This window comes from Perognathus longimembris, chromosome 13 (assembly GCF_023159225.1).
Source record: "Perognathus longimembris pacificus isolate PPM17 chromosome 13, ASM2315922v1, whole genome shotgun sequence".
Lineage (NCBI taxonomy): Eukaryota > Metazoa > Chordata > Mammalia > Rodentia > Heteromyidae > Perognathus > Perognathus longimembris.
In genome coordinates, this window is record NC_063173.1 from 9,019,164 (window position 1) to 9,034,051 (window position 14,888).

The following is a 14,888-nucleotide window of genomic DNA, read 5'->3' on the forward strand; positions in this document are numbered from 1 at the left end:
AAAAGTAGGAACCCTCACAGTGTAAGACTGCCCAAGAAAGGAAATAGCAAGCAAACTGGGACGCTGGCCTGGCCAGGCAGAGCTGGGGGCGGGCAGGTGGTACAGCCAGTGTGGGGTGCTTCAAATTGCTCATTACACTCAAGTGTAGAACATTCCAGATTTGGTGTGGGAAAGGCATTTTAGGGGTGGTTTGTGTAATGTGTGAAAATTGGGTTGTATGAAAGATAAATATGTGAAAGTTAAGAACCATCTGTGACCACATTCCACGTCGCTTTTCCCAGAGCTTAGGAATATAAATTGTAGCTTTGGCTCAGGGTATCCGTCACAAAACCTAATATCTAACACACCAAAGGGCCACTTAATACTCTACACAACAAGTTTACTAATTCTTTCTTTTAAATCTTAACTGAAAAGATGATGAGCAGTGTGTGTGGGGGGGTTACAGTTACATAAGTAAGATAATGATTATATTTGTTTTAAAACACTGTTACCCCATCCCTCCTTTTCTCCCGCTTACCCTTCCCTCCTCCCCTTCCCCCCAAGTTGTAAGGTTCATAATCAACATACAGTCAAGTGATTATCGATGTTGCACTTGTTCATCATTTGTCCTGCTATTTCTGTAATTCCCTTTCCCTTCCACTGATCAAATAATCTTTTTTTGTTTTGTTTTGTTTTTGTTGCCAGTCCTGGGGCTTGAACTCAGGGCCTGAGCACTGTCCCTGGCTTCTTTTTGCTCAAGGCTAGCACTCTACCTCTTGAGCCACAGCGCCACTTCCAGCTTTTTGCTATATATGTGGTGCTGAGGAATCAAACCCAGGGCTTCATGTATACGAGGCAAACACTTTACCACTAGGCCATATTCCCAGCCCTGGATCAAATAATCTTATATACAGGACACAAGGAAAACTAAGAGAAATTTAAAAAAGAAGCCACATACATGACATAATAAAAATCTCTTGTTTCCATATCTTGGAGTTCATATTGATACACTTCATTATATATGGCCCATGCACTAAACAATTAGTTTATTGAGATCCTCTGTTAACAGTATCATAGACATGTTCTAGTTCTTAAAAATGAGGAGAACAATGCAACCTACTTTTCTTTGGGTCTGGTTTACTTCACTTAATATAATTTTTTCCATGTCTTCCCATTTTCTTATCAATGGGGCAATGCCATTCTTTTGAATGGAAGCATAGTATGTACCACATCTTCTTATATTGAATCCATATCTTGGAAGGTAGCTACTATCTATTATTCTATCCTTGGGCAAATAGAGGGGACAGAAATTTGTATTTGTTACCTCCCAGAAAATATAGATTGTGACAATTATTTCTCAAACAAAACCTGAAGTTTGTTGATCTCAGGTGATGGTTCTGACTTTAGTGTCAGAATTAGAGTGCTTTAAATGTGTGCATTGAGTCACACATACGCATGCCCACACATGCACGTACACACAGTTACCTTCCTCTACTTCCTGTTTCTGACTTGGTTCAGAGCCTACGACTTTGCATTTCGAATACTTTTTAAATAATACTGCTGGTAAGGGTCTATGGTTCCCTCAAGAAGCAGTACAGTAAGACGCCCATTGAAGAAAGTGATTCATGGTCCAACTATGATGTTGTTTCTGTGAACAGAAATAGCTCTAACCAGTTGGGTGCTATGGCTCATGCCTGCAATCCTAGCTACTCAGAAGGATAAGATCCGAGGATTCTGGAAGCAGGCACAGTCTGTGACACTTATATCCAATTAGCCACCAAAAAACTGGAGTAGAGCTCTAGGTCAAGTGGTAGAGTACCAACCTTGAGTGCAAAGGCTAAGGAACAGGGCTCAAGCTCTCAGTTCAAGCCCCAGGCCCAGCAGGAGGAGGAGGGGGAGGGGAATGGGAGGGGAAGAGGGGGGAGGAGGAAAAGGGGGAGGGGAGGGGGTGGGGGAAGGGGAAGGGGAGGGGGAAGAGGAGGGGGAGGAGAAGGAGGAGGAAGAGGAGGAGGAGGAGGAGGAGGAGGAGGAAATAGTTGTGAATCTGTAGAAGAAAGAATAATAAGACAATGAAAATAATTATATTAGAATAAGAAAGTAACTTCTACTGGAAGTTTCTGCTTGAAATACTTAAAATGCCATTGGATTTATCTTTTAGACCAAATAGAGGAAGATAGAGTGTACTTTTCTGTGCACAATAGATGACTTGATGGTACATTTTTTTTGTTTTTTTTAAAATATGGAACGCTTCACGAATTTGCATGTTATCCTTGCGAAGGGGCCATGGTAATACTCTGTATCATTACAATTTTAGTATATGTGCTGCCGAAGCAAGTACTTGATGATGCATTCTTAACAATCTTGGAAAAGATTTATAGTATACAATATTATCTTAGTCATTAAACCTAAAGTAGACGTGATATTTTTGAGATGGTGAGAGGAGAAAGAACCCTTTGGTTTTCTAAGCTTATATATAATTTTTCGTTTCTTTTTGTACTTTCTATAGTAAGTACGTATTATTTATAGTCAGTAAAGTAAATCCACAATTTCTTAAAAAGGTGCTTAGAGTCTTTAAAAGTCTCCATTTATTTAAAAAAAAAACTCCATTTAAAAAAACCTACCTTTAAAATTTTACCCACTTTGTTTAAGTAATTTCTCTGATAGAATTACATATTTCTTGTAACATAACTCATATAAAAGGTAATTTGGGGCTATTTGCTAGTGCAAAAGAAGGATTATAGCATTAAATCAACTAGTATCAAATTACCACATTTCATTGTATGTAGGCTACAATTAAGGCAAGTCTAAACTAGACTAATCTCTTTCTCTTTTTCCTGTTTCTCATAATAATCTAGTTTCGTCTACTTCCCTACGACTCATTTTGCCAAGTTGTATTTGAAAACTGCCCCCAAAGGTATGAGCCAGTCTCTGATATCGATAGGTAATAAATGTTTTGTTTATTTTAGAAAAGAATGGTAAATATGAGCACCCCGTGGTATGTTGTACTCAAGTTCACATTGTTACAGGCCCCAGTAGGAAAGGGCGAGGCAGTCCTTCAAACGTTAGCTGCATGGAAAGTCTCAACCTATTGTTTTGGATGAGATAGCTCGAGTCAGACAAGCTGTTTAAAATAGTTCTTATTTCTCTAATATGGTAATGAGTAAAACCACTTTGAAACTTCAGCCAACAGTATGTACTGTGTAATACCCTATATGGTACAGATCCCCAAACAATATTTTTACCATAAAAGGTTTGATTTCTAAATTTTTAGCGATAAAATTTGCACCCAAGGCCGAAGAGTTCCTGGCATGCTACTGCACACCTGTAACTCCAGCACAAGGGAGGCAAAGGCACCAAGCATGGAAGGAAGAAGGAAGCTCCCGCTTGAAATGTTGTGTTAAACAAAACAGAAGCAACAAGATTCAAATGAAAAGTCGCATAGATGCGTGGCTCAGAGGACTTGGTCCACTGAATGAGGGTAAGCTACGGTCTTCAAACATTGGAAGGTTTCAGAAGAGTTTATACTAGTAACTCGCCCCAAATTACACTCACGGCACTGTAGGTTGAACTCAAGGCCTTGTGCTTGTTCGGCAGGTGTTGTGCCATTCAAGCCAGGATTCCAGTCCTTTTTGCTTTGCTTACTTTTTAGATAGGGTCTCATGGTTTTTGCCCAAGGCCCTGCTTGGATCATAATTCTCCTACCTATTTTGCTTCCTGAGTAACTAGGATTAGAGAGATGAAACACCACACCCAGCCCATTTGTTGAAATGTGGTCTCCCTAGCTTTTTCCCCAGTCTGGCGTTGAGCATGGTGCTCCCAATCTCTGTCTGTGGAATAGTGGGATTGCAGGCATAAGCTACCACACAGCTTTCAAGCGTTTTAAAATACTACGGTGATCAATTGATAACACTTCAGAGTGCTTTAAGCAGAGGTTTGCTCACACGCATGCGCGTGCGCACACACACATACTCATAACCATTGCTTCTCAATAACTGGTTGCATTGTATGAACATTTCTCTTTTTGAGAGGGGGTTGTTTTTGTTTTTGTGTCATTAGTGAAGCTTAGACTCAGGACTTCACACTCTCATTTAGCTTTATCACTCAAGGCTGGCACTTTTGTAAATAAAATCAACTCAGTCCCGAAAGCTGACAGCATCAGCTCAAGATATTATATTGACATTCCTAATTGAAGGTGGAAGATAGCCTGCATTTTGTTTAGCAAAGCAAAAATTATGCCTACAATCAGAATATCAGATTTCTACTTATGTATCAGTGATAACCACTAGGTTACATGGCTACCCTGGATGAGAAGGAAGTAGAACAGGATCGTCACAGCTGCTTTAGACCAAGGCTGTATAAACCATAACAAAAATAGGGGTATCTTCCTGCTTGTGTGTGTGTGTGTGTGTGTGTGTGTGTGTGTGTGTGCGCGCGCGCATGCGCGCGCGCATGCGTATGGGAATCCTGGGGCTTGAACTCAGGACTAGGCATTGCCCCTGAGATTTCGTGCTCAAAGCTACTGCTCTATCACTTGAGCCAAAGCTCCACTTCTGAGTGGGGCGGCTTTGAACCAGAATCTTTAGCTCTTACCTTCCTGACTAGCTAGGAATACAGGTATGAGCCACCAGCACCAGGGTCCTGCCTGCTTTTGTTAATAAACTTTTCTTTTACATAACACAGTCACAGACACTTATTTGTATATAACCTATGGATTTTTTTTTGTACTTCAAAATGGCAGAGTTTTATAGAGATGAATGGTTTGGAAAGTTTAGTATGTGTACTTTTCACTCTGCCTTCCTTCTCTCATTAGACATTACCCAAGCCAGACACTTGCCTTTAAAAAACAAAACTGGGCATGCCAGGCGCCAGTACTCACCTCTGTAATCTCAACTACTGAGGGGGCTGAGATCTGAGGATTGCAGTTTGAAGCCAGCCCAGGCAGGAAAGTCCATGACACTCAGCAAAAAGCTAGAAGTGGAGGTATGGCTCAAGTGGGACAGTGCCAGCCTTGCTCAAAATAACTAAGGTAAAGTACCCACACCTTGAGTACTGGTACACACACACACACACACACACACACACACTCACACACACACACACACACACACACACACACACACACACACCCGGGGGAATTTCTGATTACAAAATGAAAGGAGCATCGTCAGAGCAGGCCACTAATTTGTTCTACGCAGTTGTTGTTCCCTGTTTCTGATAAGCAAACACACCCAGATAGGGTAAGCACTGTTCAAGGACACAATTGAATCAATAAAGTGCTAAGTTCAAACTCAAGAGCTTTCTGACTTCATGTCTATGAGGGTTTGAATGTGAAGTGTCTCCCCCAAAGGCGCATGTGTGGAAGGCTTGGTCCCCAGTTGGTGGCACTATTGAGAAGTAATTGGATCATGCCAGCTCTGACTGCAATGGCGTAACCACATTGGGGAGTGCTTAGCTGAACAGGCGAGGAGGAGGTGAGGCCTGACGGGAGGAAGTGGGTTACTGGGGCATGCCCGACACGGCTCTGTCTCCTCTGGGCTGCCTGCTGCCATGCTTGGCTTCACCAACCACACCCAGAGCAATGCAGCTAAGAGATCATGGAAGAACACCTCTGAAAGCTTGAGGCAAACTACATCTCCCTTTTAAAAAAAATTTGTTTGCCCAGGTGTTTTGTGACAATAATAAAAAGCTACCTAAAACAGCGTATTTTTTTCTCTCTATCATATTTGGTGTAAGCTTTCTCATCTCTAATGGAACAGAGAATCCTCAACCTATTATTCAATTCAGCCCTTAAATCAGTTGTACAGAAGTGCAGGTATCTAGAAAAGCTACCTAAATAGGTTCTCAAGACAATTCAACATTTATTTGGACACCGTAATTGGTCAGTCATCTTTGTCCTGGCTGGTCTAACTCACTGTGTATAACGGCAGTGTTATTTGTAAAGATGGTAGACATCAACCTCATCCTTCCTGTCACTGTGTCTCAGTGCTGAAGCCAGTTGTTAGAAGTCTACAAGAAAAATCTATAAGCCTTTGGCTTATTCAATCCACTAAATAAACTTTATATACTAAAAAGAATGAGAAAGGGAGAGGTATAAATTTCAGAGGGCCCTTAAACCTTCCAATGAGTCAGGCCCAGGATTCCCTGCTTGCATTTGGTTTCCCATTACATCCTAGGGGGTTGTGTTTGTTCCTTAGAGCTTGGGAACTGTTAAGCAGGAAGAGTGGCTCTGTTTGGGTTCTTATCTGTCAGCTTTACCATGGGGAGTCCTTTTTCTTTATCTCTCAGCCAGGCAGTCCTTATCCACCATGTGTCTCTTATGTGGTGGAGATGACATCCTAGATAAAGTGCAAAAGCTAGAGTGTAATCTTGCTTTCTTTCAGGGCTACTGACCAGAAGAAACAGAAACTGGCCTGAATGGACTCTCCTGATACCCACTAGCCAGTGGGGCTCTGTAGTTTCTTTTGGTTTTTATCTGGCTATGCTAGAAAATCAGCAGGCCCATGGGGCACTCCAGGCCTAGCTCCAGGGCTGCAGCTTCAAAGAGACTGAGGAACTCCACCCCCCCAGGTCAGTGAGAGACATTTGGGACCTGTCAGTTTAACACATGTGACACAAACCATTAACACTCTCCTCCCCCTTATTTTTTTTTAAGTAAAGTTCATTTTCTCCATCTAAAAGTAATCATTGTTCATTGCAGAGAAGAATACCAAGGGCTAGGAATGTGGCTTAGTGGTAGTGTGCTTGCCTCGCATGCATGAAGCCCTGGGTTTGATTCCTCAGCACAACATAAGCAGAAAAGGCTGGAAGCTCGATCACTTGAGCAATGCCTTTAGTCCAGAACTTTGGTTCTTTTCTTCCAGGGATAGCTTCAAACTGATTCTCCAGATCTTAAGACTCTACAGTTGCTGGGATTTTAAGCGTTGAGTTCCAGTGCTCAGCCTTCGTACCTGCAGTCTTTTTGTGCAGGCTGTTAGTGCTGTGTAGCATAGTAAGAGGCAGTAGTATTGTGGTTAGGAGAAAACGTACATCATCAGAGCACCTGGCTTTTTTCTCTGAGGTATCATTCATTTTCTGGACCTTGGTCCATGCACTTGACCTCACCCCTGTCTCTTCTGTCTTGGCTTAGAACCCTGGCCTCCCTCTGGACACTTTGGTAAGTTTAGGGATAAGTTTGCAAGGAAATTCAGGCCACTAGGGTCACATGCAAGACTTTTGTCATACTGTGGTGGAAGTGAACTCTCTTTGTTTTTCTGTTCAACATAGATCAGGGAGAATACATGCCTGAAACGATAGTAAGCCATCTTCTCATTCCATAGACTCTGAGTGTGAAGTGCTCTCTGGGTGAACAGATGTAGAAGGTGGACAGTGCTAACCTATTCCTAAGTCCTTGGACCAACCACTTCTTTGAAGAGAGCAACTTTGTACTACTCATTAGCTAAGAAAACTATCTTTGTTTATTAGTTTAAGCCTGTCTGATGCAAGTTTTCTCTCACTGAATGGCAAGAGATCTCAAGCGTGGCTTACCACTTTGCAGGTAAGACTCAGCCACAGAAATCGACTCAGAAATACAGTCCACTGTATTTCTTTGCATGTTTGATTCCTACCAACATCTAGGACAGTGTCTCTCATCCACAACAAGCAACCAGATTGTTCTATTAAACATGAGGGGTCCCATGGCTCTCTTTAAAAGCTGCTTTAGAGAAACTGCCTCTGTTAGCCTGCTAGTGGCTAAGTTTGTCTCTTAATCACTAAAGCAATCTGCAGAAGAACTTCTAAATATTTGAGCTTTTTGTTTGAACCCACGTTAAACTGAAACTTAGTGTAAATAAGTACTGGGAATGCTCACTGTTTGCTCCAGCACAGGAGATGGGAAGATGCAGAGCAGACTGCTCTTCAGTCACTGGCTCAATAAAATGCAATGTTTATTTCCATCCTCTGAAAAAAAGAAAGAAAAAAGAAAAACTAAAAACACCCTGGTTTTTCTTTGGATTTGATTCCTTTCACACATAGCTCAAGATGTCCTTTCACATAAAAAATGGATAGAAAATAAGGCATCTTCTGTTTATTACTGTGAGAGCTTGGCATTAATTCCCTATCAATCTGGTCATGAGTTATTTTCTGTTGTGTGCCATTTAGGACCGCTAGAATCACTTCCTCAGAATGCTGAATACACTGAAAATAATGTGACATGATATAGCAGGGCTATGGACAGCTGCCATGTCTACAGCCTTGCTTTTTGCTGGCTCTTCTAGAGCAGGAACCTCTCAAACTTTGTTTTGCCTTGACTGGCTTTGAATTATGATCCTCTAGATCTCAGCCTCTTGAGTAAGTAGGACTATAGGAATAAACCACTAGTGTCCTGCATGTCTTGATTGTCGCGCGCGCGCGTATGTGTGTGTGTGTGTGTGTGTGTGTGTGTGTGTGTGTGTGTGTGTTTTTGCAGGGATCAAACTGAGGATCTTACCATGCTAGGCAAGTGCTCTGCCTCTGAGTCCCATCCACTGCTTTTGATATTCTCGCATGACTAACTGCTGAATGAACTGTGTCCCACTGAAACAGGAAGAGATTGTTTTCTTCCATATCTTTGTGGCACAGTACCCCTAGAAGAATATAAGGAACGGATCACATGAGTATTCGAGTTCATCATGGTTCTAATTGTGGTGGACCTTCACTGAGTGCTCATTATGTTTCAAGAATATGGTACATATCTGTAACAGATAGGTAATGGGGGAAGGGAAGCAATTGAAGATCCTAGACAAATGGGTAAGGGCCAGGCATGCGTTTCTTTCTACTCCCATTTTTATAGACCCAGAAGTTTGGTCTGCTCACATATGGATATTTGTACGGTCACATGAGTAGTCACTCAAGAGCTAGGATTTCATACCAACTGGACAGATCTTCTTTCTTTAATGGTTATGTTTCACCATTTCTCAGAAAATTTGCACAGATGTGTTGGCAAACCTGTGGGGAGTTTGGGGAAATTCATCTAGCAACATCTATTAAACGTAAATTACACTTTCCTTAAACATAACCTGGGAAACGTGTGTGTAGGCATGTGCGCGCGCGCACACACACACATACACACACACACGTCTGTCTGTCTGCTGGTACTGGGGCTTAAACTCAGGGCTGTCCCTGAGTTTTGCTCAAGGCTGGCACTCTACCATTCCTGCCACAGCTCCATTTCTAGCTTTTTGATGGTTAAGTGGAGTTAAGAGTCTCATGGACTTTTCTTGTCCGGGCTGGCTTCAAATCAGGATCTTCGGATCTCAGCCCCCTGATCTCTCCTAACTGAGATCTGAGAAAGAAAATGTGTGATGATACCAAATACCCCAAAGAAAGCAAAAGAATCAATGAAAAATGTTTATTGGCCTTGGCAACCAGAAAGACCTTTAAAAGAATATCAAGGTACAGAGGCAACAGCAAGTAAGCAAGATAAACAAGACCACATCAAGCAAGCAAAGGGAACAAAAAGATCCTGAGATCTCAGCTAGGGTGTAAGCCCTTGGTGTCGGGCCAGAAACATATTTTGTAGAAGTAATAGACATGTGTTGAAGAATTTAATTATAAGAATGTTTATTGTGACATTGTTAGTACGGGCTAGAAAATCTTGAATACACATCAATAAATAAAGCTTAAATGAACAGCGATTCAAGCCTAAAATCCAGAGGTAAATTAAAAAGGAATTAAATTGTGTGGTGGAGGTACCATACTCCCCAGAGCCTAGGTTCATACTAAAGTAAATTGGACACATGACTTAAGTCTCATGGCTAGGCGTCCAAGAGGAATAAATCAAGACAGTATTGAGTTGGTAATGAGCCTAAGTCCCACATTCCTGATGTGGTCTTCACAAGTACTTATGTCCAGAGCTTTGGAAAGTGCTTTTCTCCGATACAAAGAGATCCGCCAGCCATTGATTGGAACATGGCTGGTGTGTCTACTTTGTGCCAGCTACGAATTCCATAGTAAGTTTGCTGCATAGGATACAAGCAGATTCTCTTATTCTCAGAAACATCATCTGTGCACAAGCATGTTCATGTGTGATGCTCACTATGCAAAAACTAGAGAAAACAAATTCTTTTCTTTTAGTGGAGTTGGAGTGGAATCAGGAGGCCACTTTTGACAGCCAACAGTCCTATCGAGTGCCCTACACAGGGCATGGGAGGCACAGGCCCAACCCTCACCCACTGGCCAGGATATTCTATTGCTTCCCTCCCTCTTCTGATTGTTTCTAGAACACAGCATGATTTTGTAAGCATCATTGCCTCAGTGTGTGAGGAGGGTGATGTGAAAGAGAGAGCATCAATAACATATGACTGCATAGATGAATGAGGAACTAGTGATAGCACTAATAGAAATACGACTGTAGAGAGGGACATAGACAAAATTGACGATAGGAAGGTGGGGAAAATGTAGTCATAAGATTCAGTGCATATTCTGTAGAGCTAAGAGAATTGAGGGACGGGGTGAAGTTGGTCCAGATGGGGGAGGATGATGAAAGGGGTGACATTGATCAGAATTCATCATATTCATGCACTATCTTTGTTGACTGGCAACTCCTTTGTACAACTACTTAAAGTTTCAAAAAACAAAGAAGAAAGAGGATGGCAGGAAAGTGGAGGTGCAGATCAAGTGCTAGAATGTCAAACTGAGTCAAAAGCTGAAGAGTAAGAGGCACTGGCTTCAAGCCCAGTACAAGTTCAAAAAGAAAAAAACAAAAGACTGCTGAATAAAGAACTAACCTGGGGAGGGAGAGGATACAATTTTATTTATATACCCTAAATTTTATGTTCATGAGGGAATCAAAAATATGGACACAGAGAGCACGATAGCATTATAAATCTGTATGTAGAGGACTTAGCTGTAATCCTAGCACTCGGGAGGCTTTCAAGACAGGAGGATCACAAGTTTAAGGCCAATCAACAAGAAGGCAATTCGATTATGAATGAAAATTGAAGTCAAGGAAGTAATGTGCCAAGTGGAAAGGAAAGGCAGATGAAGGAATAACTCTGGAAATAGAGGAGGCTTGGCTGACCAAATGAGAAAAGACAAGGAAGAAAATTGGAGAGGAAAGTAGGATGGATTGTCATGGAAACAAAGGGAGGAGAGAACTCCAAGAAAGAAAATGTTTGGTGACATCAAATACCCCAAACAAAGCAAAGGAATCAATGAAAAATGTTCCTTGCCCTTGGCCAGCAGAAAGACCTTTAAATGAATATCAAGGTACAGAAGCAACGGCAAGTAAGCAAGAGAAACAAGACCACATCAAGCAATGAAAGGGAACAATCCACAAATGACAAGACAGCCCTTAGACTACAAGACTGTGTTTGCAAACCAAAACTCTGGTAAGGAGTTACTATCCAAAGTAAATGTAAGGAGCTCATGCAACTCATTAGCAAAAACTTCAAATAATCCAATTCAAAAATGGACAAATGATCTGACTTTTGCCCAAAGAAGACACACAAGTAGACCACAAGTATGAGAAAAGGTGTTTCACCTCCCTCATCTTCTGGGAAATGCAAATCAAAACCACAATAAAGCTGGGCTCTGGTGGCTCACACTTGTAAAGCCTAACTAATCAGTAGTCTGAGATTTGAGGATTGCAGTGCAAAGTCCACTCAGGTGGGAGAGTCTGTGAAATGCTTATCTCCAATAAACCACAAAGATGCTGGAAGTAGAGCTGTGGCTCAAATGGTAGAGCTCCAGCCTTCAGTGAAATAGCTAAGGAACAGTGCCCAGGCACTGGGTTCAAGCCCCAGTATCAGCACAAAACAAAATGAAAGAACCCCCCCCCCCACACACACAATTAGATATTACTTTCTACCTGTTTGAATGACTTATAAAAAAAGACAAGGGATCAGGGTTAGTGAGCATGTGGAGAAAAGTAACCCACCTTATAATACACTGCAGGTAGGAATGGGAATTTCTTCAGCCATTATGAAAAAGAGTATAAAGTTCTTCAAAAAATTAAAATTAGGACAGTCATGTTATCAAGCCATCCCATTCAAGTTATTTACCCAAAGGATATGAAAGCAATATTTCCAAGACATACCTGCATTCCTGTGTTCATTCCAGTATTGTTCATAGCAGCCAAGGCATGAAAACAACCTTATGTTCACTGATAGATCTATAGGTAAAGAAATAGGGTATGTATACAATGGAATACTGTTCAGTCACGATAAACATGGGAATTCCATCATTTGTGACAATACCAATGGATCTGTAGGCATTATGCTAAGTGAATAAGTTGATCAGAGACCCAACACTGTAGGATTTTGCTTACATATGCAGTCTTTAAAATCTTCAAAAATGAGAGTTGAATGGTTGCTGGGACCTGCGGGACGGTGGAAGGGGAGATTACTCAATTCTGAGGATCTAGTTGAAGTAAGGAGACTGGGTCTATGCTTCCCCTAGGTAACTGGCGCTTGATTTCCCCTAGATGGTTTGCGTTTCTCTTAGGTTTAAGTGTCCTCATCTGGTTTGCTTTGCTCGTGTGAACACTTTTGTTGGGTTTGATTCCACACGCCTTGTGTGGTTTGGGCCTAAGTCAGCTTTGTGCTAGCTGCATTCAGGGCTGCTGGGCTTTCCGTCTCTCCAATAAAGGCTCCTAATTGGGGCTATTGAGTGGTGGCTTCTCTGCTGTGGTGACAGAGTTCTACCTTACAATATAATGACCCACAGGGTGGCTTTCTAGGCAGAGGATCTTGTGCCGGCTGCTATTGCTGCTGCTATTGCTGCCACCGTGGAGAGATGTTTTTTATGGACTTGGTGAGATTCTGACGGGCTCTGTCCCTATTCATAAATATTATTGACTGTCTTCTTTTTTCAGACCATGATTTGAATCTCACATGGGGAAGCATTTGAGAGCTCAGATTTAATGTCTGCAATCTACCTGGTCCATTTCAAGGGATTGGTTCACCTCTGCATTTTACCTGGTCCTTGGTATTTCACCATCCAGCACATCTCCTTGAAAGATGGCCACCTCCAGAGTCAGGTTGTACATCTTAACAATATGCTAAAGAAAAACAACGATTTAAAATGAAAACGAAAAGCTGGGCTCTTGATGTCTCATACTTGTCATCCTAGCTACTCTAGGGGGCTGAAATCTAAGAACTGCAGATCCAAGCCAGTCTGTGTAGGAAAATCCATGAGGTTCTTACCTCCAATTAACCAGCAAAGGCGGCATGGAGCCGTGGCTCAAGTGGCAGCATTCTTGTGTGAAAAAGCTAAGAGACAGCACCAGGCCCTGACAGCAAGCCCCAGTGCCAACATTGACGTGTCTGGTACAAGGGTCCTGGGTTGCAGTGGGTTCACACATCACGCTAAGGTAAAAAACAAAAGGATACAGAAAAGAATCTTGTAATGAAGGAAGAAATGAGGAATCACTAACATTTCTTCAGGCCCTGTTTTACATCAGGGGTAGTGCCGGGTATATAAAGTGTCATTTAGCATATAAATGACACACAAACAAACTTTGGAAGCTGAGAGGTATGAGAGGTCCCATACAGGTTGCAAAACATAATCACTCTTGGCGCCAAGTAACTTAAACCCAAGACGTTGATGACTACCCTGTGGCAGAGGAAAAGATGGGTAAGGGGTTACTCTCATATGAAATAATAGGTTCTAAATTAAAAGAAAAATCGTACATGTAAGTAAACCAACCGCCCCCCCCCCAGGAATTCCTTTTCCTTGTGTTATTGTTCTGGTTTCATATGTCAACTCAGCTTACGAGTGAGCTCAGTTCTTCCCATATTGGAACTCTGCACCCAGCCAGTTATATAGGGCCTAACATCTGAGCACACACTGTCCACGATGATGAAATTCAAGTGGTATTAAAACCCCAGTCTAAGCATCCGGGACCTTCCAGGTGACATCATAGGGGAGAGTTCTTCCCCCACCCCACCCCCCACCTCAGTCCTGGGGCTTGAACACAGGGCCTGAGCTTTTTTGGCTCAAGTCCAACCATCCACCACTTTGAGCCACAGCACTACTTCCGGCCTTTTCTGTGTATGTGGTGCTGAGGAATGGAACCCAGGGCTTCATGCATGCTAGGCAAGCACTCTACCACTAAGCCACCTTCCCAGCCTCCAAGTTGTTCTTCTGGCCGGTGCTGAATGCAGCTCAGAAAGCTGTTCTGGTGACAATGTCCCTGAGCTATCACATATGCTTGAGTAGGTCTGAGTCAGTTTCTCAGGCTTTATCTGAAACGATCTGAGTTCACAACTTTATTGCACAAGCAGGCTGCCTGAGCTTGCACCCAGCATGTCCTAGATGTGCGCCAGATGTTCCTAGAGCATGAAGCTATCAATGACCATGATGATAGTGAAGAAGATGAAGCCACTATGTCTCATTTACTGTCCTGGGATCTAACTGTAGTCCTATCTCTTGGATTCCTTCTATTATTTACATGACTTCATACACCTTCACTAGCAAGACATTTACTATCTCTGTCCCTGAATTACTTAAATCAAAAAACTTCTTCCATCTAAAGGGTTATGACTCACTTTCGAAGCCAGGTGAAGAGAACAGAGAATAGATGATTCCAAGGGGTTCTTTGCACTCTCTCTCTCTCTCTTTCTCTCTCTCTCTCCCTCTCTCTCTCTCTCTCTCTCTCTCTCTCTCTCTCTCTCTCTCTCTCTCATAAGGGGTCATGGCTGTTCCCTGACAGTCTCCTGGACTTTGTCTACTGATGAGAGGGTGCCATTTTGTTGCAGATTCCATCCTGGCACGTGGATCATCAAGTTTCACACTCACAGTTCAGCTACTCTGAGCCCTGGTTCACGCTCAGTGGGTCCCATTGTGGTTTCTGGTGGCCCTGAAGTCCAGATGCCCCTCCCTTTGAGACAGGGCCTCTCTTGAACTCTGGTTCTTCCGCTAATGATCTCACTGAATACTATCCCAATTCAATG

At 42.4% G+C, this 14,888-nt stretch overlaps 1 non-coding gene across 1 annotated transcript; it reads right to left on the reverse strand.

The window, feature by feature from the left end:
* Positions 1-2,212: 2,212 nt before the first annotated feature.
* LOC125362829 lies at positions 2,213-2,317 on the reverse strand. The gene has a single exon (XR_007213131.1). It is a non-coding gene; the product is annotated as a U6 spliceosomal RNA (small nuclear RNA).
* Between the last annotated feature and the right edge of the window lie 12,571 nt (positions 2,318-14,888).